This window comes from Mandrillus leucophaeus, unplaced genomic scaffold (assembly GCF_000951045.1).
Source record: "Mandrillus leucophaeus isolate KB7577 unplaced genomic scaffold, Mleu.le_1.0 Scaffold550, whole genome shotgun sequence".
NCBI lineage: Eukaryota > Metazoa > Chordata > Mammalia > Primates > Cercopithecidae > Mandrillus > Mandrillus leucophaeus.
The window spans coordinates 1,098,295-1,119,830 of record NW_012105920.1 but is presented as its reverse complement, the minus strand read 5'-3'; the positions used below and the strand labels follow the sequence as shown (position 1 = coordinate 1,119,830).

The following is a 21,536-nucleotide window of genomic DNA, read 5'->3' as shown; positions in this document are numbered from 1 at the left end:
CCAGAAGTCGGGAGTTCGAGGCCAGCCTGACCAACATGGAGAAACCCCATCTCTACTAAAAATACAAAATTAGCTGGACATGGTGGCACATGCCTGTAATCCCAGCTACTTAGGATGCTTAGGCAGGAGAATCGCTTGAACCCGGGAGGCAGAGGTTGCGGTGAGCCAAGATGGCGAAATAGCACTCCAGCCTGGGCGACAAGAGCGAAACTGCTTCTCAAAAAAAAAAAAAAAATTAGCCAAGCGTGGCAGCACATGCCGTAGTCCCAGCTACTCAGAAGGCTGAGGCAGGAGAACCACTTGAACCTGGAAGGCGGAGATCGCAGTGAGCCGACATCGCGCTGCTACACTCCAGCCTGGGCGACAGCGTGAGACTCCGTCTCAAAAAAAAAAAAAAAAAAGCTAAAAACACATTTTTTTTTGAAGTGCGAATGTAACATTCACCAAGACAGTCCATGTCCTGGGCATGAAACAAATCTTACAGTGAAAAAGACTGTCACAATACAGAGTTGTTTTGTTTTGCTGTTGGTTTTGGTTTTTGAGAGGGAGTCTTGCCCTGTTGCCTAGGCTGGAATGCAGTGGCGCGATCTCAGCTCACTGCAACCTTCGCCTCCCGGATCGAGCGATTCTCCTGCCTCAGACTCCCAAGTAGCTGGGACTACAGGCATGCACCACGAAGCCCGGCTAATTTCTTTGTATTTTTAGTAGAGAAGTTTCACCATTTTGGTCAGGCTGGTCTCAAACTCCTGACCTCAAATCATCTGCCCGCCTCAGCCTCGCAAAGTGCTGGGATTATAGGTGTGAGCCACTGCACCTGGCCCACAGTATAGAATATTTTATTTGACCACAAAAGAATCTAGAAATCAGTATCAATGTGTGTGCCCTTCTGATAGGTGTATCATTTTAAAAAGTCAAAAATCTGACATTACCAACCCCTGAAGAGGATAGACAGCGGCCAGAATTGATAGGGATGTCAAATGGCACAGCCACCTTGGAAATCCATTTGGCAGGTTCTTATAAAGTTAAATATGTACCCACCATATGACCCAACCATTCCATTCCTAGGTACTTACCCAAGAGAATGAAATCCCATGAGCCCCAAAAGACTTGTACACAAATATTCATAGCAGCTATTATTAATAAGTTATAGCTATTAATAATAGTTTTATTAATAATATTATATATTATAATATATAATGTATTATGTCTGTAATTCCAGCACTTTGGGAAGCTAAGGTGGGCTGATCAACTGAGGTTGGGAGTTCAAGACCAGCCTGGCCAACATGGTGAAACTCCATCTCTACTAAAAATACAAAAATTAGCTAGGCATGGTGGTGAGTGCCTGTAATCTTAGCAGTTTGGGAGGCGGAGGCAGGAGAATCCCTTGAACCCTAGAGGCAGAGGTTGAAGTGAGCCAAGGTCATGCCAATGCACTCCAGCCTGGGCGACAAGAACAAAACTCCATCTCAAAAAATATATATCCATCTATAGGCAAACAGATAAGCAAATTGGTTTGTCCATACAAGGGAATACTATTCACCAATAAAAAGGAGCAAACTTCTGATAGACACAGCACACAACAACATGAATAGATCTTGAAAACTTCATTGCTGAGCTAAAGAATCCAGATCCAAAAAAGTGTGTGTGTGTGTGTGTGTCTATAATACATATATAGAGAGAGTAAGATTTTTTTATGTCAAGTCCTAGAACAGGAAAAACTACTATATAGTGGCAAAAAGCAGACCAGTGTTTGCCTAGTACTGGGAGGGGTGGGATTGACTACAAAGGAGTATGAGAGAAATTTTGTTGGTGGTGGAAATGTTATATATCTTCATTATGATGATACATACATAGATGTCAAAGTTCATCAAACCATACACTAAAAAAGGTACATTTTATTATATATAATTCTTATCTCAATAATAGTTGATTTTAAAAAGAAACAAATTGTCAAGATGTAATACACTAAAGATTTGTGCACTTTACTGAATGTATGTTTCCTTTTTTTTTTTTTTTTGAGATGGAGTCTCACTCTGTCGCCCAGGCTGGAGTGCAGTGGCACGATCTCTGCTCACTGAAAGCTCTACCTCCTGGGTTCATGCCATTCTCCTACCTCAGCCTCCAGAGTAGCTGAGACTACAGGTGCCCGCCACCACGCCCTGCTAGTTTTTTGTATTTTTTGTAGAGACGGGGTTTCACCGTGTTAGCCAGGGTGGTCTCGATCTCCTGACCTCGTGATCCGCCCATCTTGGCCTCCCAAAGTTCTGGGACTGTAGGCGTGAGCCACTGCGCCCAGCCTCAATTTTTAAAAATTAGGTTTTTTGTTTGTTTTTGTTTTTTGTTTTTTGTTTTTTTTTTGAGACGGAATCTCAATCTGTCACCCAGGCTGGAGTGCAATGGCGGGGTCTCAGCTCACTGCAACCTCTGCTTTCCGGGTTCAAGTGATTCTCCTGCCTCAGCCTCCTGAGTAGCTGAAATCATAGGCGCCCACCACTACACCTGGCTAATTTTTGTATTTTTAGTAGAGACCAGGTTTCACCATGTTAGTCAGGCTGGTCTTGAACTGCTGACCTCAGGCGATCCACCCACCTTGGCCTCCCAAAATGCTTGGATTACAGGCATGAGCCACCGCGCCAGGCCTAAAGATTAGTTTTAGTGCAAACTATTTTTAGGTATAAAAAGATTATCCGGCCAGGCACGATGGCTCACACCTGTAATCCCAGCACTTTGGGAGGACGAGGTGGGCAGATCACAAGATCAAGAGATCGAGACCATCCTGGCCAACATGGTCAAGCCCTGTCTCTACTAAAAATACAAAAATTAGCTGGGCGTGGTGGCACACACCTGTAGTCCCAGCTACTCGGGGGACTGAGGGAGGAAAATCGCTTGAACCCAGGAGGCGGAGGGTTGCAGTGAGCCAAGATCACATCACTGCACTCCAGCCTGGTGACAGAGCAAGACTCTGTCTTTAAAAAAAAAGAATATTGCCATGGCCAGGCAAAGTGGCTCATGTCTGTAATCCCAGCACTTTTGGAGGCCAAGGTGGGCGGATCACCTGAGGTCAGGAGTTCTAAACCAGGCTGGCCAACATGGCAAAACCCTATCTCTACTAAAAATACAAAAATTAGCTGGGCATGGTGATGCCTGCCTGAATTCCCAGCTACTCAGAAGGCTGAGGCAGGAGAATCATTTGAACTCCGAGGCTGAGGTTGCAGTGAGCCGAGATTGTGCCACTGCCCTCCAGCCTGGGCGACAGAACAAAACTTAGTCTCAAAAAAAAAAGAATATGCCTCCCCTGCTAGGTGCATGCCTGTAATCTCGGCTACTCAGGAGGCTGGTGTGGGTGGATCCCTTGAACCTAAGGAGTTTGAGACTAGCCTGGGGAACATAGCAAGATCCTGTCTCTAAAAAACTAACAATAATAATAATAATAAAGACAAACATTCATCCATGATCACACCCTCTAAAGAAGTTAAGCTGTTTTCATTTTTCTACTTTGCTTGCCATCCTCTGCATATATGCATAGTTTAGTTTGATGTCAGCATAGAAATATAGGTTAGTGAGGCCTTGGGTTGCAAATAACCCCAGGGTGAGAGTGCAGCCGGGCTTAAGGAAGGAGAGATGGAACCAGGGCAGAGAGCACTGCTGCAGCTTTTCCCTCTTCGCTCTTGGAGGCTCCTGAGAGCTCACTACCTTTTCTTTGTGCACTGGCCTTTTCTGCTGCTTCTAGCCCTTGGTGAAAAGTATAGCCAAAGGAAAGGACAGGTTTGTGTGTTTTGGTATAGCCACTTGGAAAGTGATTAAATCCACTTTTCTGGATCCATTTCCCAGTCCCTATGGAACAGACTCCTTGATTTAGGTTCCTATCCTTGAATCAGCAAGTATGTCAAGGCATAGGAAAGAAGATCTTTGGTAGGAGTTGCTTGTGAACCATTCTACTGCAGGCCTGAAGGAGACACATTTAAGCCCTGAGGAATGTGTTTGGTTCTTGCTGTCTGACTCAGCCGTAGCTGGAGCTGGAGCAAGGATACTGAGGACAGAACACACATATTTCAATCATGCCTGAAATAAATATTGACAATTTTGATGAACAAAATTTTCCAATTCTGGAAGTGATGTGTATATGTGTGTGTGTGTGTGTGTATACCCATATATATATGTGTGTGTGTGTGTGTATATATATGTGTGTGTATATATATATATATACAGAGTCTCACTCTGTTGCTCAGGCTGGAGTGCAGGGGCATGATCTCAGCTCACTGCAACCTCTGCCTCTCAAGTTCAAGCAATTCCTTCCTCAGCCTCCTGAGTAGCTGGGATTACAGGTGCATGCCACCACAGCCAGCTAATGTTTGTAATTTTTAGTAGAAATGGGGTTTCACCATGTTGGCCAGGCTGGTTTCGAACTCCTGACATCAAATGATCCACCCGCCTTGGCCTCCCAAAGTGCTGGGATTACAGGCATGAGACACTGTACCCGGCCTAGTGATGTATCTTTTGAGTGATTCCAATGACAATACAACTGGACATGGAACCAAAACAAATTGTTTCATTCACCTGAATGAAAACATTGAAAAAGGACTATTGCATTGCACCTTAAGTGACTTTTTTTTTCATTTTTCTTTTCTTTTTCTTTTTTTTTTTTTTTTTTTTTGAGACAGGGTCTCACTCTGTTACTCAGGCTGGAATCCAGTGTCTCAATCACGGCTCACTGAAGCCTCAGCCTACCTGGGCTCAGGTGATCCTCCTACCTCAGCCTCTGGAGTAGCTGGGACCACAGGTGTGAATTCTATGTAGAGATGGGTTTTTGCCATATTCCCCAGACTGCTCTCAAACTCCTGGGCTCAAGCAATCTTCCCACCTAAGCCTCCCAAAATGCTGGCATTACCACTGTGAACCATCTCACACTGCCAGTGTCATCTTATTAAACACAGAAAATCAGCTACTACTACAGCGAGATCATACACTAAAATGACCTTTCCAGGTTGTTTATCAATACTTGTAGTCATCCATCCAAGAGACCTTGAAAAAATGATGCAATCAGAGTAGAAAGGGCAGCACAGGGGCCTTTAAAAGCTGAATTAGGAATTCCAGTGGAACAAGTTTCCCCAGAAGATGTTAATTATTTAAGATAAATTCACAAGGCTCAATCTGATGATATTTGGGTGAACACAAAATTGATTACATTTTGTGAGGAAGAATGTGAGTTTGGATCCAGATCCTAGTGAGATTAAGAGCTATTGCTATCTCAATGATGAAATTAAAGTAACTACAAGGTTTAAAGTGATTGCACAGACTTTTCTCTTTAAGTGGTGGAATCACTTCATTTAAATCAGTTTGTTGAACATGGGAAAATATTTAGAACATTCAAGTGTGGCTGAATGATTTTACAAATGCTAAAAAAACTTATCTCTATTAAATTTACGATGATTTTTTAAAAACATCAAACAACAGACCTGACATCCTTTAAATCTTTTTGGAGACAAGGTCTTGCTCTGTCACCCAGGCTAGAGTGCAATGGCACGCCACCATGCCTAGCTAATTGTTTTATTTTTTGTAGAGATGGAGTCTTGCTATGTTGTCCAGGCTGGTCCCAAACTCCTGGGCTCAAGTGATCCTCCCACCTCACCCTCCCAAAGTGCTGAGATTACTGGCATGAGCCACTGCACCCAGTCCCTTTAGATCTTTGATGGTGCATCTTGATCTTCACCATCCTCACCCCAGGATTTAATTCTTTTTTTGAGATGGAGTCTCACTCTGTTGCCCAGGATCTCGGCTTACTGCAACCTCCGCCTCCTGGGTTCAAGTGATTATCCTGCCTCAGCCTCTCGAGTACCTGGGATTACAGGCACATACCACCACACCCAGCTAATTTTTGTATTTTTAGTAGAGACGGAGTTTTACCACATTGGCCAGGCTGGTCTCAAACTCCAGAGCTCAAGTGATCCACCCACCTCAGCCTCTGAAAGTGCTGAGATTACAGGTGTGAGCCACCATGCCCAGGCTTTTTTTTGAAACGGAGTCTTGCTCTGTCACCCAGGCTGGAGTGCAGTGGTGCAATCTCGACTCACTGCAATCTCCACCTCCCGGGTTCACGCCATTCTGCTGCCTCAGCCTCCCCAGCACCTGGAACTACAGGCGCACACTGCCACGCCCAGCTAATATTTTTTTAGCTTTAGTAGAGATGGGGTTTCACTGTGTTAGCCAAGATGCTCTCGATCTCCTAACCTTGTGATCTGCCCGCCTCGGCCTCCCAAAGTGCTGGGATTACAGGCGTGAGCCACTGTGCCCAACCAATTTTTTTTTTTTTTTTTTAAATATCTTGTGGGGAAAGCAGGGAGAAGTTTCTAGGACTTTTACCTACCTTTTTAACCTTCCCTCACTATAGTAGCCAAGGACCTAATGAGAGGGGTTATTCCAACTGCCAAGTTCTCCCATCAGGGACTGGGGCAATGACCATCAAGTGCGTCCACAGACCTATTAGACGTGCTGTAAGCTATACTGTAGTCAGGATTCTATTTAATACCTGCCTCCAACCTGAATTCCCCAACTCTAAAGACGGTTTATGATGACTTCCAGTGTAGACTGTTAATATCAACTTAGACCCTGTTTCTAATGGCCCTTGAAATATCGGGGTATCCCTCTTTCCTCAGTGTGCAGTCACTTAAATAAGTGGTCCCATTGGGGAATGGCTGGGAATTATTACAGTACTAAACATGTGCCATCACCCTTCCTCTTAGGGTCCTGGCCATGTGTTCAATCAGTGAGTTCCAGATCTGAAAGTTGGTGCAGGTCTGAGAACTGGGCAAGGGATAGTGGCTTCTTGGGGTGATTGCTCTTGGCCTCCTGCCCCTCTAGTTTTACCTTCTTTTGATTATAGATATTGAGTAGCACCCTTGTTGGCCATTTTGCCACTAGAGACACCATGTTCCATGAACCATTCCCATTTCCACATATCCCTGTGGATCAGCGTCCCTTGGCTGTTCGTCCAACCTTGCCAATTTTTATGGTCAATACGGCCCCCTGACTTCTGGTTGAGCATACCACCTGGTCTCTGTTACTCTCAGTGGGGACCCATTACCCAACCTGTGACTGCCTCTCCTATCACCCAGCATACATAGTCGTCACCCCTGAATTTCTCTTCGATGCTGCTATCTTTCCCATCAGCACATTCCTGCTGGTCTTGGCAAATGATATGTCCTCTGGGCCTCCCGGAGTCACATAATTCTCTTAGTGCGGCTTCTAACCCCATATAATATATCCAGTCCAGTCTGCCCATCTCCCTGAGCCTTTTTTTTTTTTTTTTTTTGAGACAGAGTCTCGCAGTGTCACCCAGGCTGGAGTGCAGTGGCGCCATCTCAGCTCACTGCAACCTCCACCTCCCAGGTTCAAGCGATTCTCCTGCCTCAGGCTCCTGAGTAGCTGGGATTACAGGCACCCGCCACCATGCCCGGCTAAATTTTGGTATTTTTGGTAGAGACGGAGTTTCGCTAGGTTGGCCAAGCTGGTCTTAAACACCTGACCTCATGATCCGCCCACTTCAGCCTCCCAAAGTGCTGGGATTACAGGCATGAGGTACCTACCGCCCCCAGCCCTCCCTAAGCCTTTTTATTCCTTCCTCTATCATCTGCCAGAGCAACTAAAGAATTTCCACTTTATTCTTTGTGGGCCATTGCTTTCTCCAGACTTCTCAGTTACACTCCAGCATCCCTTTAATGTCCTTGCCAGGGCATTAAATCCTGTGTCCCAAGAAGAGGTCCTCAAGTCTATGAATTCTCAATCATCCAGTTTTTGTTTTTTGTTTTTTTTAGTTTTTTTTGGTTTTTTTGTTTGTTTGTTTGTTCGTTTTTGAGACAGAGTCTCCCCCTGTCACCCAGGCTGTGTGCAGTTGCATGATCTCGGCTCACTGCAACCTCCCCCTTCCAGGTTCAAGTGATTCTTCTGCCTCAGCCTCAGTTTCCTAAGTAGCTGGGAGCACAGGTGTGCGCCACCATGTCCAGCTGATTTTCGTATTTATTATTAGAGATGGGTTTTACCATGTTGTCCAAGCTGATCTCGAACTCCTGACCTCAGGTGATCTGCCCGCCTCAGCCTCCCAAAGTGTTAGGACTACAGGCATGAGCCACTGCACCCAGCCACTCATCCAGTTTTATATTCTGGTCTTTCTAATTAACAACCCTGAAAATCTAATCCCAGGTATACTGTCCCGGTACTGCCAATACATGCTAGGTAATTCTTGAAGCTCCACGAGGGTGTGATATCTCTTCTTCCTTATCAAGCCCAACATAGTCTCTGCCAGGTTATGCTATAATAGAATTTAATCCTGCTTATCAGCCTGGAAGCCAAGAGAGGAGGCGGGGGAAGCTCCTGAGGGGGAAATGTATTGTTTTGTCAGATAGAGAACTCCGCAGGTCTTCCTGCATGCAGGGAGATTTTATTTTATTTTATTTTATTTTATTTATTTTATTTTATTTTATTTTATTTCATTTATTTTTTGAGACGGAGTCTTGCTCTGTTGCCCAGGCTGGAGTGCAGTGGTGTGATCTCGGCTCCCTGCAAACTCCGCCTCCCGGTTTCACGCCATTCTCCTGCCTCAGCCTCCAGAGTAGCTGGGACTACAGGTGCCTGCCACCACGCCCAGCTAATTTTTTGTATTTTTAGTGGAGACGGGTTTCACCATGTTAGCCAGGATGGTCTTGATCTCCTGACCTTGTGATCCACTCGCCTTGGCCTCCCAAAGTGCTGGGAATACAGGCGTGAGCCACTGCGCATGGCCAGGGAGTGCTATCTTTTAATGGAGAAGGTTGGATACCTCTGTAACCTTTGAGTGTGCAGAGCCAAATCCTTTAGGACACATCCCCAGATGTCTCCTTCCTAAGTGTCAGGTTCCCAAGTTTTCTCAACTAGGGCTCTGAGGTTGTGTAAACAACTTGTCTTGGCTAAGCATTTATTTTTTATTCTTATTTACTTATTTTTTTGAGACGGAGTCTCACTCTGTTGCCCAGGCTGGAGTGCAGTGGTGTGATCTCAGCTCAGTGCAACTTCCGCCTCCCCGGTTTAAGTGATTCTCGTGCCTCAGCCTCCCGAGTAGCTAGGATTACAGGCGCGTGCCACCAGGCCCAGCTAATTTTTGTATTTTTTGTAGAGACTGGGTTTTACCATGTTGGCCAGGCTGGTCTTGAACTCCCGACCTCAAGTGATCTGCCTGCCTTGGTCTCCCAAAGTGTTGGGATTACAGGCATGAGCCACCGTGCCCAGCCTTGGCTGAGCATTTAAATGCCTCTGGAACTCAATGACTTTAACTATTAATGAGAGGGAGCAGGGACCACCCCTTTTTGAGGCCTTCAGGCACCCAAGCATGGAAATAAAGGAAAATCCTGAATTCCTTCAAGGGAAATTCCAGGCTCCTAGCTAGTCCTGAGAAGTAAATAAGCAACTTGATAAGAAGGTAATGGTAGTTTAAAACAGTAGTTAGAATCACAGGATGTTTGGTTCCCCTACAGAAACTAAAGATGACATCTTAACATATGTCTCTGAGTTATTTTTCAGGAACTCAAACCCCTACCAAATGGATCTGCTGGCACGTTAGACCTCAGAGAACAGGGAGCTGAGAGCTGAACTCTGCCCACTACCTTTGTTCTCAATTTCTTCCTGAGGGGCCTGGAGGAGGTCACGCCCACAAGCCAGAGCTAACATTCTTTGCTGCTGACCCCACATTTTTAAACAAAGCTTCTCTTCCTCAACCAATTTCAGATCAGAAAATCTTGAGTCTATCTGTGACCTGTAAGCCCCCACTTCAAGACATCCCACCCTTTTAGGCCAAACCAGTGTATAATCTCCATGTATTGATTTATGATTTTGCCTGTAACTTCTGCTTTCCTAAAATCTACCTCTACCTTTAAAAATTCTTTCTTTCAAGCCAGGCACAGTGGCTCACGTCTGTAATCCCAGCACTTTGGGAGGCTGAGGCAGGAGGATTTCTTGAGGCCAGGTGTTCAAGACCAGCCTGGGCAAAATAGCAAGAACCGCCCCCCCCCAGCCCCGCCCAAACACACACACCTGCCCCGGATCTCTACAAAAAAATTAAAAAACTAGCCAGGTATGGTGGCACATGCCTATAGCCCTAGCTGAGATGAGAGGATCGCTTGAGCCCAGGAGTCTGACGTTGCAGTGAACTATGATTGCACCACCACGCTTCGGCGTGGGTGACAGAGCGAGATCCTGTCTCAAAGAACAAAACAAAACGTCCTTACTTTCAAGTCATCAGGGAGGTCAAGATTTAAGCAAGAGCTGCTTGATTCTCACTTGGCACTCTGCAAATAGACTCCCTCCTTTCTCCTGCTGCAAACCTCAGTGTGGTTGTTTTGGCCTTATTGCACCAGGCAAGCGGACCCCAATTCTGTTCAGTAACATTAAGACCTAGTTTGCTCCTCAGCTGTGTTCACTCTTGGTAAAGGCAATGATGACCTCTTTGTAAGCTACCAATAAGGGCTCTGGCTCTCCACTTAGCTGGTATGTGTTTAACTCTCGCTTTTCATTATTCCTATACAGGGCATTAACAACCAGCCAACTCCACTGTCTTTTAAAGCGGTGTCTTTCCCCTGTCTTTCAATGCCCGAATCATTTCACCAGCAAAGGCGTTCCCCTCCGCTTGGATATTTTGGGACACCTTGAATCAGGCATTATCCGTGCCCCACATTCCACTTGGGATGGGATACTCCTTGCCAGCCAGGTGAGAAATCAGTCAATCCTAAACTGTGTGCTTTTCCAGCCACTCTTGATACCCTGTTCCTGTTCAAGTTTTCTGAGAAGCAGAGGCTAGGACGCAATCAGATGTGCAGAAGATTGATTTATTTATTCGGGGAAATGCTTTTGAGGGATAAAGCAGAGAGACAGCAGGAGTATGCAGGGAGAGCCTCGGAACAGAGTGCAGCTCTGCGAAAATCTTGGCTAGGCCAATGGGGGACTGTGTCCATCATGCTCTGATTATCTTCCATGTTTGCTTGCTGAAAGGACTCACAGGACTCCAACAGTTTCTATACTCATACAGATCAGTTTTGCATTGTTTTGTTTTGTTTTTTGAGACACAGTCTCGCTCTGTCACCCGGGCTGGAGTGCAGTGGCGGATCTTGGCTTACCACAACCTCCACCTCCTTGGTTCAAGCAATTCTCCCACCTCAGCCTCTCGAGTAGCTGGGATTACAGGTGTGCACCACCATGCCCAGCTAATTTTTGTATTTTTATTAGAGACAGGGTTTCACCATGTTGGCTAGGCTGGTCTTGAACTCCAGACTTCACATGATCCACCTACCTCGGCCTCCCAAAGTGCTGGGATTACAGGCGTGAGCCACCCAACCCAGCCCTCACATATCAGTTTTTAACAGGCAAAGGATACAGTATGGTAACAGCAGGCAAAGTTATGCAAAGAAGGGGCTAGAGATCTCAGGCACAGGCTTCTTTGTCCTCCCTCTGCTGACTCCCACTGGATGTGCTACATGCTCAGGTCTTGAACCGTCATGTGTGTATATACCAGGAAGTCCAAAGTTCACTCATGGTGGGATCTCTTAGAGTGAACTGGTCACGTAGGCATGTTTTAGCTCCGTGACCAGCCTTAATATTGAAATCCTCCAGGCTCCATCAAAGAAACAATTATTAAACAATGCTGATAGGCCAGTATGTCCTGTTCCCCAAACAATCCACAGACTGATGGTTACAGAACATCATTTGATATATTCCATAGTGTTGGCCAAGGGTCACCATCAGGCTCCAGGCAGCTCCACAGGTAAGCGTGCAGCCTATTGTGACCAGACCACACAGGAGTCCCCACAACCAAGACAGCCCATTAGAGGAGGCACGGATATGGCCTGGTTTGAGCAGCTCGGCCATGCACAGTTATTGGCTAGGAGCAGCCTGGGGAGAGCATGGTGTTGATATGAATACTGTGGCAGATCTTAGGGGCAGCAGTTGGAGGCTGGAGATCTCAGTGGCTGTAATGGTTAAGGTTAGGTGTCAACTGGACTGGATTAAGGAACACCTAGAGAGATGGTAAAACATTCCTTCTCGGTGTGTCTGTCTGGGTTTCCAAAGCAGACTGGCTTGTGAGTCAGTGGACTAAGAGGGGAAGATCTTCCCTCAGTGTGGCTGGGCACCATCCAGTTGGCTCGGGGCCAAGATAGAACAAGAAAAGGAGAGAAAAGGATTTCCTCTCTCTCCTGGAGCTGGGACATACTCTTCTCCTCCTGTCCTTGGATATCAGGACCCCAGGCTCTCCAGCTTTGAGACTCTAGGGCTTTCATGAGCACCACCTCACCAGGTTCTCAGGCTTTGGGGCTTGGGCTGAGAGAATTACACCATTGGCATCCCTCGTTTTAAGACTTTTTGACTTGGATTGAGCCGCAATATCAGCATCCCAGGGTCTCCAGCTTGCAGATGGCCTGTCATGGGACTTCTCAGCTTCCAGAATCATGTGAGCCAATTCCCTAATAAATCCCTTCTCCTTTGTCTGTATATGTATCTATCTAGGTATCTATCTATCTATCTATCTATCTATCTAATCATCCCCTGTTGGTTCTCTCTCTCTAGAGAACCCTAACAGTGGTGCACCTCCATAGGTGTCAAAACGCACTTCAGGAAAGGTTTCAAAAGCCCTCTATATTTGTGAGGCCCCTGTTTATCTCTTGAGTCTTACCTTTTGCCACATCTAATTTTAAACTCTCCAACCATCCTCAACTACGTAAAGTTCCTGGGATAAAAACTATGTTCTTTCTTTGCCCTGGGCCTTTACACATGACTTTCTGCCAATCATAGTACTTTCTTCTTCCACTTCCTCTCTCTAACGTCTACTCAGCCTTCAGGTCTCAGTTCAAAGACTGGAAAACATTTCTTACCTCAACCCCTACCAACCTCTGAATAAGTTTAGGACATCCTACCCACAAACACGGCACTTTGGTATTTGAGAAAACAGCAGAAGCAAGTAGGTCATTCTCATCTTCCTCTCAGCCTTCTCCCTTGAAGCAGGTCATGAGACCTCATTGGAGAGGTCCCTTCCTATACCTAGAGGAAAAGGACATCCTTATCTCTGAACACACAGAGACACAAAGAAAAATTGGAACAAATAGATCTTGCTAAGTGGTCCCCTCACAGTTTATTAACATTAGATCATACTTTTTATCCAATTGTATTTTTCCATGACCATCCACTTCTCCATCAAAATATACACAGATTTACCTGTTTCTTTGGGCTATTTGCTTTTTTTGGTTTTTTTGAGACGGAGGTTTGCTCTGTCGCCTGGGCTGGAGTGCAGTGCCTTGATCTCGAATCCGTGCAAGCTCTGCCTCCCGGGTTCAAGCGATTCTCCTGCCTCAGCCTCCCAAGTAGCTGGGATTACAGGCGCACACCACCATGCCCGGCTAATTTTTGTATTTTTAGTAGAGACTGGGTTTTGCCATCTTGGCCAGGCTAGTCTCATACTCCTGGCCTCAGGTGATCAGACCACCTCAGCCTCCCAAAGTGCTGGGATTACAGGCGTGAGCCACTGTGCCCAGCCGTGTTTCCTTTTAAAGTCTACCATGTCACATGAAACTTAAATAAATAAATGTGTATACTTTTCTTGTTTATCTTTTGTTATAGGGGCTTCAGCCACAAACCCAGTGATTATCAAGGAAAAAAATAGTTCTTTTCCTACCCTACACCCCACACTCCACTATGGTCCTACAGTATCTTGACCTCAGCTCTAGGGTAGCTCTTGTCAAACTATTGCAATTGCTTATGGCATGTGTCTCTATCTTCTATTAGCCTGAAAGCTCTGTAAGAGTAAGGCACTATGTCACATTGAATTTTGCAACCTTAGTTCCTACCACATAGTAGGTGCTTAATAAGTATTTGCTGGCCAACTACTGGATAATTGTACCCTATTAAATTTTAAATTGCCTAGAATACTAGGGGTTATGAAGAGAACGCAGATTTGATGACTATAAACCTCTTTTTTTTTTTTTTTTTTTGGAGACAGGGTCTTGCTCTGTTTCCCAGGCTGGACTGCAGTGGTGCAATCATAGCTCACTGCAGCTTCAACCTCCCCAGCCCATCTGATCCTCACACCTCAGCCTCCTGAGTAGCTGGGACTACAGGTGCACACCACCTTGCCCAGGTAATTTTTGTGGAGACAGAGTTTGACTATGTTGCCCAGGCTATTGAACTCTTAATGTTTCCTTGGACACATACGTGTCCTGAAGGGGTAATCTTTCTGGGTTAGAATTCACAAATCTGCACTGTGTTGAGTCATCCAATCTTTCTGGTTTGGGCAGTTCTGATAACAAGGTATTCCTCCTTGGGTAGCCTGGGCTGGTGGGCTCCTCTAGCTTATATTTGCTAATTCATTTAAGAAATTCTGGGCCGGGCGCGGTGGCTCATGCCTGTAATCCCAGCACTTTGGGAGGCCGAGGTGGGTGGATCACGAGGTCAGGAGATCGAGACCATCCTGGCTAACACAGTGAGACCCTGTCTCTACTAAAAACACAAAAAATTAGCCGGGCGTGGTGGCGGGAGCCTGTAGTCCCAGCTACTCTGGAGGCTGAGGCAGGAGAATGGCATGAACCTGGGAGGCGGAGCTTGCAGTGAGCCGAGATCGCACCATTTGCACTCCAGCCTAGGCAACAGAGCGAGACTCCGTCTCACAAAAAATAAAAATAAAAAATAAAGAAATTCTGAACAGGCCAAGTGCCTGTAATCCCATCACTTTGGGAGGCTGAGGGCAGATTGCTTGAGCTCAGGAGTTGTAGACCAGCCTGGACAATATGGCAACACCCTGTCTCTACAAAAAATAGCAGTGTGCCCCTGTAGTAGCATACCCCTGTAGTTGCAGTTATTTGGGAGTCTGAGGTGGGAGGATGTGGCTTGAGTCTGGGAGGCTGAAGTTGCAGGAGCTGTGATTGTGCCACTGCTGTCCAGCCTGAGCAACACAGTGAGATCTCATCTCGAAAAATAAATAAAATTGCCCAGCAGTGTCTCTCTTTGACTTCACATCTTCATTAAGTACCTAGGAATGGGTCTAATACAAAATGACTACTAAAGATTTTAGATTGGGATAAAACCTAAAGTCTGAAAACAAGATTTTCCTTGTAACACCTTTATTGAGTTATACTTCACATACCACAATTCACCTATTTAAAATATACAATTCAATAGTTTTTAGTATATACTATTGTATATAGTTCACACTTAACCCTGGAGGATACATTCCAAGACCCCCATTGGATGCCTAAAACTGATGATAGTACTGAATCCTATATATACTGTTTTTTTCTATACCTACATACCTATGATAAAGTTTAATTTGTAAATTAGCTAAGAGATTAACAATAACTAATAATAACATAGAACAGGCTGGGCACAGTGGCTCAGGCATGTAACCCCAGCACTTTGGGAGGCCAAGGCAGGCGGATTGCTTGAGCCTAGGAGTTCAAGACCAGCCTCGGCAACATGGCAAAACCCCAACTCTATAAAATATACAAAAATTGCCGGGTGTGGTGATGCATGCCTGTGGTCCCAGCTACTGTGGAGGCTGAGGTAGGAATATCACCCGAGCCTGGGGCGGTCCAGGCTACAGTAAGCCATGACTACACCCCTGCACTCCAGCCTGGATGACAGAGACTCAGTCTCAAAAAAAATAATAAAACAGAATGGAACAATCACAGCAATATACTGTAACAAATGTATACTGTAATAAAAGTTACTGTATATTGTAACTCTGTCTCTAAATATCTTACACTGTACTCATCTCTTTTCGGACCTCAGTGGTTCAGGGGTAACTGAAACCATGGCAAGAGAAACTCTGGAGAAGTGGGGACTACTGTAGGCACAGAGTTGTGCAATCACCATGGTTGATTTCAGGACGTTGTTTTTTTCTTTTATGAAACGGAGTCTTGCTCTGTTGCCCAGACTGGAATGCAGTGGCATGATCTCGAACTCACTGAACCTCCACCTCCCGGGTTCAAGTGATTCTCCAGCCTCAGCCTCCCAAGTACCTGGGATTACAGCTGCCCACCACCACCCCTGGTTAATTTTTGTATTTTTAAGAGAGACAGGGTTTCACCGTAATGGTCAGGCTGGTCTTGAACTCCTCTCCCCAGGTGATCTACCCTTCTCAGCCTCCGAGAGTGCTGGGATCACAGGCGTGAGCCACCACACCTGGTCAATTTGAGGACATTTTCATCAACCCAAAATGAAACCCTGTACAGTGGACTGGATATGGTGGCTCTAGCACTTTGGGAGGCTGAGGCAGGAGGATCCTTTGAGGCCAGCGTGTCCAGAGTCGGTTCCTTCCGGTGGGTTTTTGGTCTCACTGACTTCAAAAATGAAGCTGTGGACCTTCGTGGTGAGTGTTAAGAGCTCTTAAAGACGTTGTGTCCGGAGTTTGTTCCTTCAGATGTGTCCGAAGTTTCTTTCTTCTGGTGGGTTTGTGGTCTTGCTGACTTCAAGAACGAATCCGCGGACCTCCGTGGTGAGTGTTACAGCTCTTAAAGGTGGTGTGAACCCAAAGAATAAGCAGCTGCAAGGGTTATTATAAAGAGCTAAACTACAAACCTGAAAGGAACCACAGCAGATTGCTGCTGTTGGCTTGGCTGGCCAGCTTTTATTTCCATATTTGGCCCCGCCCATGTCCTGTTTATTGGTCTATTTTACAGAGTACTGATTGGTCCATTTTACAGAGTGCTGATTGGTCAATTTTTACAGAATATTGATTGGTGCATTTACAATCCTCTAACTAGACACAGAGTGCTGATTGGTGCATTTACAATCCTCTAGCTGGACAGAAAAGCTCTCCAAGTGCCCACCCGACCCAGAAGCCCAGCTGGCTTCACCTCTCACCAGGAGTTTAAGACCAGCATAAGCAACATGATGAGATCCCTGTCTCTGCAAAAAAAAAAAATTTAGCCAGGCTTGGTGGCACACACTGTAGTCCCAGCCACTCCAGAGGCTGAGGCAGGAGGATTGCTTGAGCCCCAAGAGTTCTAGGCTGCAGTGAGCTATGATAAGGCCACTATACTTCAGCCTGGGCAACAGCAAGCAAGACCTTGTCTCTAAAAAAGAAAGAGAGAAGAGAGAAACCCTGTACTCATTAGTAGTCACTCCCCATCCCCCACCCCTGCCCCTATTCCCATCAGCCCTAAGCAATCCCTAATCTGCCCTTTCTTTCCATGGATTTGCCTGTTCTGGACATTTCACATGAGTGGAATCACACAATATGTGATCTTCTATGACTGCTTCTTTCACTTAGCATATGGTGTTTTCAAAGTTCATTCATGTTGTAACATTTACCAGTACTTCATTCCTTTTTATGGATGAATAATACTTCATTTTATGACATACCACTTTTTTCTTTTTGTTTAACGTTTATTTTAGGTTCAGGGGCACATGTGCAGGTTGTTATATAGGTAAACTCATGTCATGGGGGTTTGTCGTACAGATTATTTCATCACCCAGGTACTAAGCCTATTAGCCAACAGTTATTTTTCTGATCTGCTCCCTCCTCCCACTCTCCACCCTCAAGTGTCTATTGTTCCCCTCTTTTACCACATTTTTCAATGCCTGCTTTTATTACAAAAGTCATACAAGGCCAGGCATGGTGGCTCATGCCTGTGATCCCAGCACTTTGGAAGGCCAAGTTGGGCAGATCACCTGAGGTCAGGAGTTGGAGACCAGCCTGGCCAACATGGCAAAACCCTGTCTCTACCAAAAATATAGAAATTAGCCATTGTGGTGGCAGGTGCCTGTAATCCCAGCTACTCGGGAGGCTGAGGCAGAATTGCTTGAACCTGGGAGGCAGAGGTTGCAGTGAGCCAAGATCGTGCCATTGCAATACAGCCTGGGTGACAAGAGAGAAACTCTGTCTCAAAAAAAAAAGATAATACAAAATATTTCAGGCTTGCATTACCAGCAAAAGTAATAAAAAACATTTTACTGCTCATAATTTTATATAATTTACTACTTATAACTTCTCTGTTATAAATACAGATTCAGAGAAAATTAAAAGCACCCATAGCCCTATCACACAGAGATAACCACCATAAACATTGGATATCTTTTGTTCTGAGCTTTAAATATGCAAATATATTTAGTAATTGGAATCATACTTGTAATGTTTGTGTAATATGAATTTTTTTCTTATGGTAAAATGCACATAATATTTACCATTTTAGCCATTTTAAAGTGTACAGTTCAGTGGCACTAAGTACATACACATTGTTGTGAAACCATCACCACCATCCACCTCCAGAACTTTTTTATCATCCAAAACTGAAACTCTGTACCCATTAAACAATAACTCCTCACTCCTGTACCCCTCAACCCCTGGCAAGCACCATTCTGCTTTTTCTCTATGAATTTAAGAACTCCAGGTTCCTCACATAAGTGGAATCCTACAGTATTTATCCTTATGTGTTATTTCACTGGCTTATTTGGCTGAGCATAAAGTCTTCAAGATTGATCTATGCTGTAGTACAAGAGGACTTCAAGAAGTTAGTGGAAAAATTGAATTAAGTGATTTTTTTTTTTAAAGGCTGGGTGCAGTGACTTACACCTGTAATCCCTGCACTTTGGGAGGCCAAGGTAGGAGGTTCACTTGAGCCCAGGAGTTTGAGACCAGCCTAACCAACATGGTGAAACCCCGTCTCTACTAAAAATACAAAAATTAGCTGGGCGTGGTGGCACGTGCCTGTAATTCCAGCTACTCAGGAGGCTAAGGCGGGAGAATCACTTGAACCCAGGAAGCGGAGGTTGCAGTGAGCCGAAATTGCACCATTGCTCTCCAGCCTGGGCGTCACAGCAAGACTCTGTCTCAAAAAATAAATAATTAGCTGGGTGGTGGTACGCATCTGTATTCCCAGCTACTCAGGAGACTGAAGTGGAAGGATTCCTTGAGCCAGGGAGGTTGAGGCTACAGTAAGCTACGATTGTACCACTGCAATTCAGCTTAAGCAATAGAGTGAGACCCTGTTTCAAAAAATAAAAATAAAAAAATCAAGTTTGATCAGGAGCTGAGAGCATACCCCAGAAAGCCCTGAAAGTAGCCACACCTCTACCACCAGCCTTGGCTGCCCAGGGAGTACTGGCCTCGGCAGCCTCACATCCATGGTCCTCTGGGTAGGGACAAGAAGGTCATAGCAAAGATTTTGGGAAAAGGAAAATGATTCAATGTAAGAAACGCATCTGCCATTTAAAAAGAACCCCAGGAAGTACCTTGGCAGTGTAGGAGCTGGAGAGACTGTGGAGTCTGACGCTGAAGGAGAAAAGGGTGCGGAGGCAGCAAATGTCACAGCCCTGGTGGAGTTCCACTGCAAGGCAGTAAATGTGGAGCAGGTCGTAACCATTATAGAAGCTATCCACATCCTGGGGGTCCTCCACACAATTACAAGTGGAATTACCAGAACAGTGAGTGTGGGGAAAAGAAGGAAGGATGGGAGAGTGCTCCCAAAGGCCAGGCCCAACAAGACCGGCCCTTCCTCAGGAGAGGGTTCTTGCCCTACTACCTGAAGAGACCCTATGGGCGTGGACCACAGTGTTCCAGCCCTCCAGCGCAGGGAGCGGAGATGGGGGGTGTTGACAGCCAGGGTGCAGGAGCACCAGGTAGACCAATGAGGCAAGATATGTATGTGGCTATAGGCCACAATTCCGCTGGGGCCCTCCTAGCCAAAGACAGCCTTGAGAGGATGGTGACGAAGAGGATTAAAAAAAAAAATCAAGGAGATTAGACCCCAGGTCAGCAGCAATGTCGGTACCCAGATGGAGACCCAGAAAACCCTAAACCACAATATGGCAAAGAGACAAAAGCAGCTGAAAATTTGCCCATGTCCAAGGCTGAGCAGGGTAGGGCTGAGTAAATAGCAACTTACCATCTCTACCATCATCCCCTTTAGTCATACAACAAGAAGAAATGAATGGGAAACTGCAGCAATAAGAAATGAACAAAAGATTGGAGCTGAAGACATTGTTTGCTTTTTGCTGCTGACCAGTTACTAGAACTATCTGCATTATCTATGCAGCTTGGGTTTTTTAAATCACTTTTTTCCTAGAGACAACTCTTTTCGGTAATAACAAATGTGGTTTTCTAAAAAAAAAAAAAAGTCTGGTTTTTCTCAATATGTCTCTAAAGATTTTTAAATTGTTTCATATCTGGTCAAGATGAGACAAGAACTTCATTTTAAATTTGTAATAAAAGTTTACAACTTGGTGTTTTTTCAAAATAGTCAATGAACTGCAAGCACTTGTCAATAAAGATCTTAAATAATTGTCAAAAAGGTTAAAATAAAAAATATAAACTGTATTTCTCAACATAGACTTCACCAAGTTCAGGACACTTTTGTAAGCAATGATACCAGCCATTTAGTCCATCCCTAAAGAACTGAGGGTCCTGGGAATGTAACCATGTCAGTGCAGTCTCTTTTACGATATTAACTGAAGAAAAATAGGTGTACTTTTATGGTTTTTTAAAAGATTAGGAAATGAAAAGAAGGCAAAAGGAGGCAAATCAGGACTGTAAGGTAGATGCCTAATGATTTCCTTTTGAAACTCTATTTATTTATTTGTTTGTTTGTTTGTTTGTTTTTTGAGGCAGGGCCTCACTCTGTAGTCCAGGCTGGAGTGCAATGGCACAATCACGGCTCACGACAATCTCTACCCCCTGGGCTCAAGCAATTCTCCCACCTCAGCCTTCTGAGCAGCTGGGACTACAGGCATGCGCCACCACGCCTGGCTAATTTTTGTATTTTTTATAGAAATGGGGTTTCACCATGTTGCCCAGGCTGGTCTCTAATTCCTGGGCTCAAGCAATTCACCCACCTTGGCCTCCCAAAGTGCTGGATTATAGGCATGAGCCACTGCGTCCAGCCTGTTGAAAGTCTTGCTTGCACAGTTACCCATTTTGATGAGAGGAATGAACAGGAGCATTGTTGTGGCAGAGAAAGACTCCCTAGTGAAGGTTTCCCAGGCATCTTCTGCTACAGCTTTGACTAACTTTCTCAAAACACTCCCATAATAAGCAGATGTTATCATTCTTTGGCCCTCCAGAGAGTTAAAAAGTAAAATGCCTCAAGCATCCCAAAAAACTATTGCCATGACCTTTGCTCTTGACTGGTCCGCTTTTTCTGTGACTGCACCACCTCTTGGTTGCCGTTGTTTTGATTGTGCCTTGTCTTCAGGATCCTATTGGTAAAGCCACGCCTCATCTCCTGTTATGATTTTTCAAGGAAGTGCTTCAGGATCCTGACCCCACTTGTTTAAAATTTCCATTGAAAGCTCTGCTCAATCCTTTTGTAGCTGCTGAGCACGATGACTGCGTGTTCATGCTCATTTGTGAGGTGTCCCACCCTTGAACCTTGTTACAACATCGGCACATTACCTGTCTGATATGGAAGGAAAAAAATATGCTCTGTTCTCTGCTCTTGTCTGCAACTGATCTGAATGCAACTGTTTTGGCATCCATCCAATGAAAGTTTGCTCAACTTTAATTTTTCTGTTAGAATTGTGTAAACTGAGCCAAT

General features: G+C 45.1%; 1 pseudogene; it reads left to right on the top strand.

Moving 5' to 3' along the window:
- The window catches only part of LOC105552352, a 22,338-nt pseudogene extending 2,537 nt beyond the window's left edge, over positions 1–19,801 (top strand).
- Positions 19,802–21,536: the final 1,735 nt, after the last annotated feature.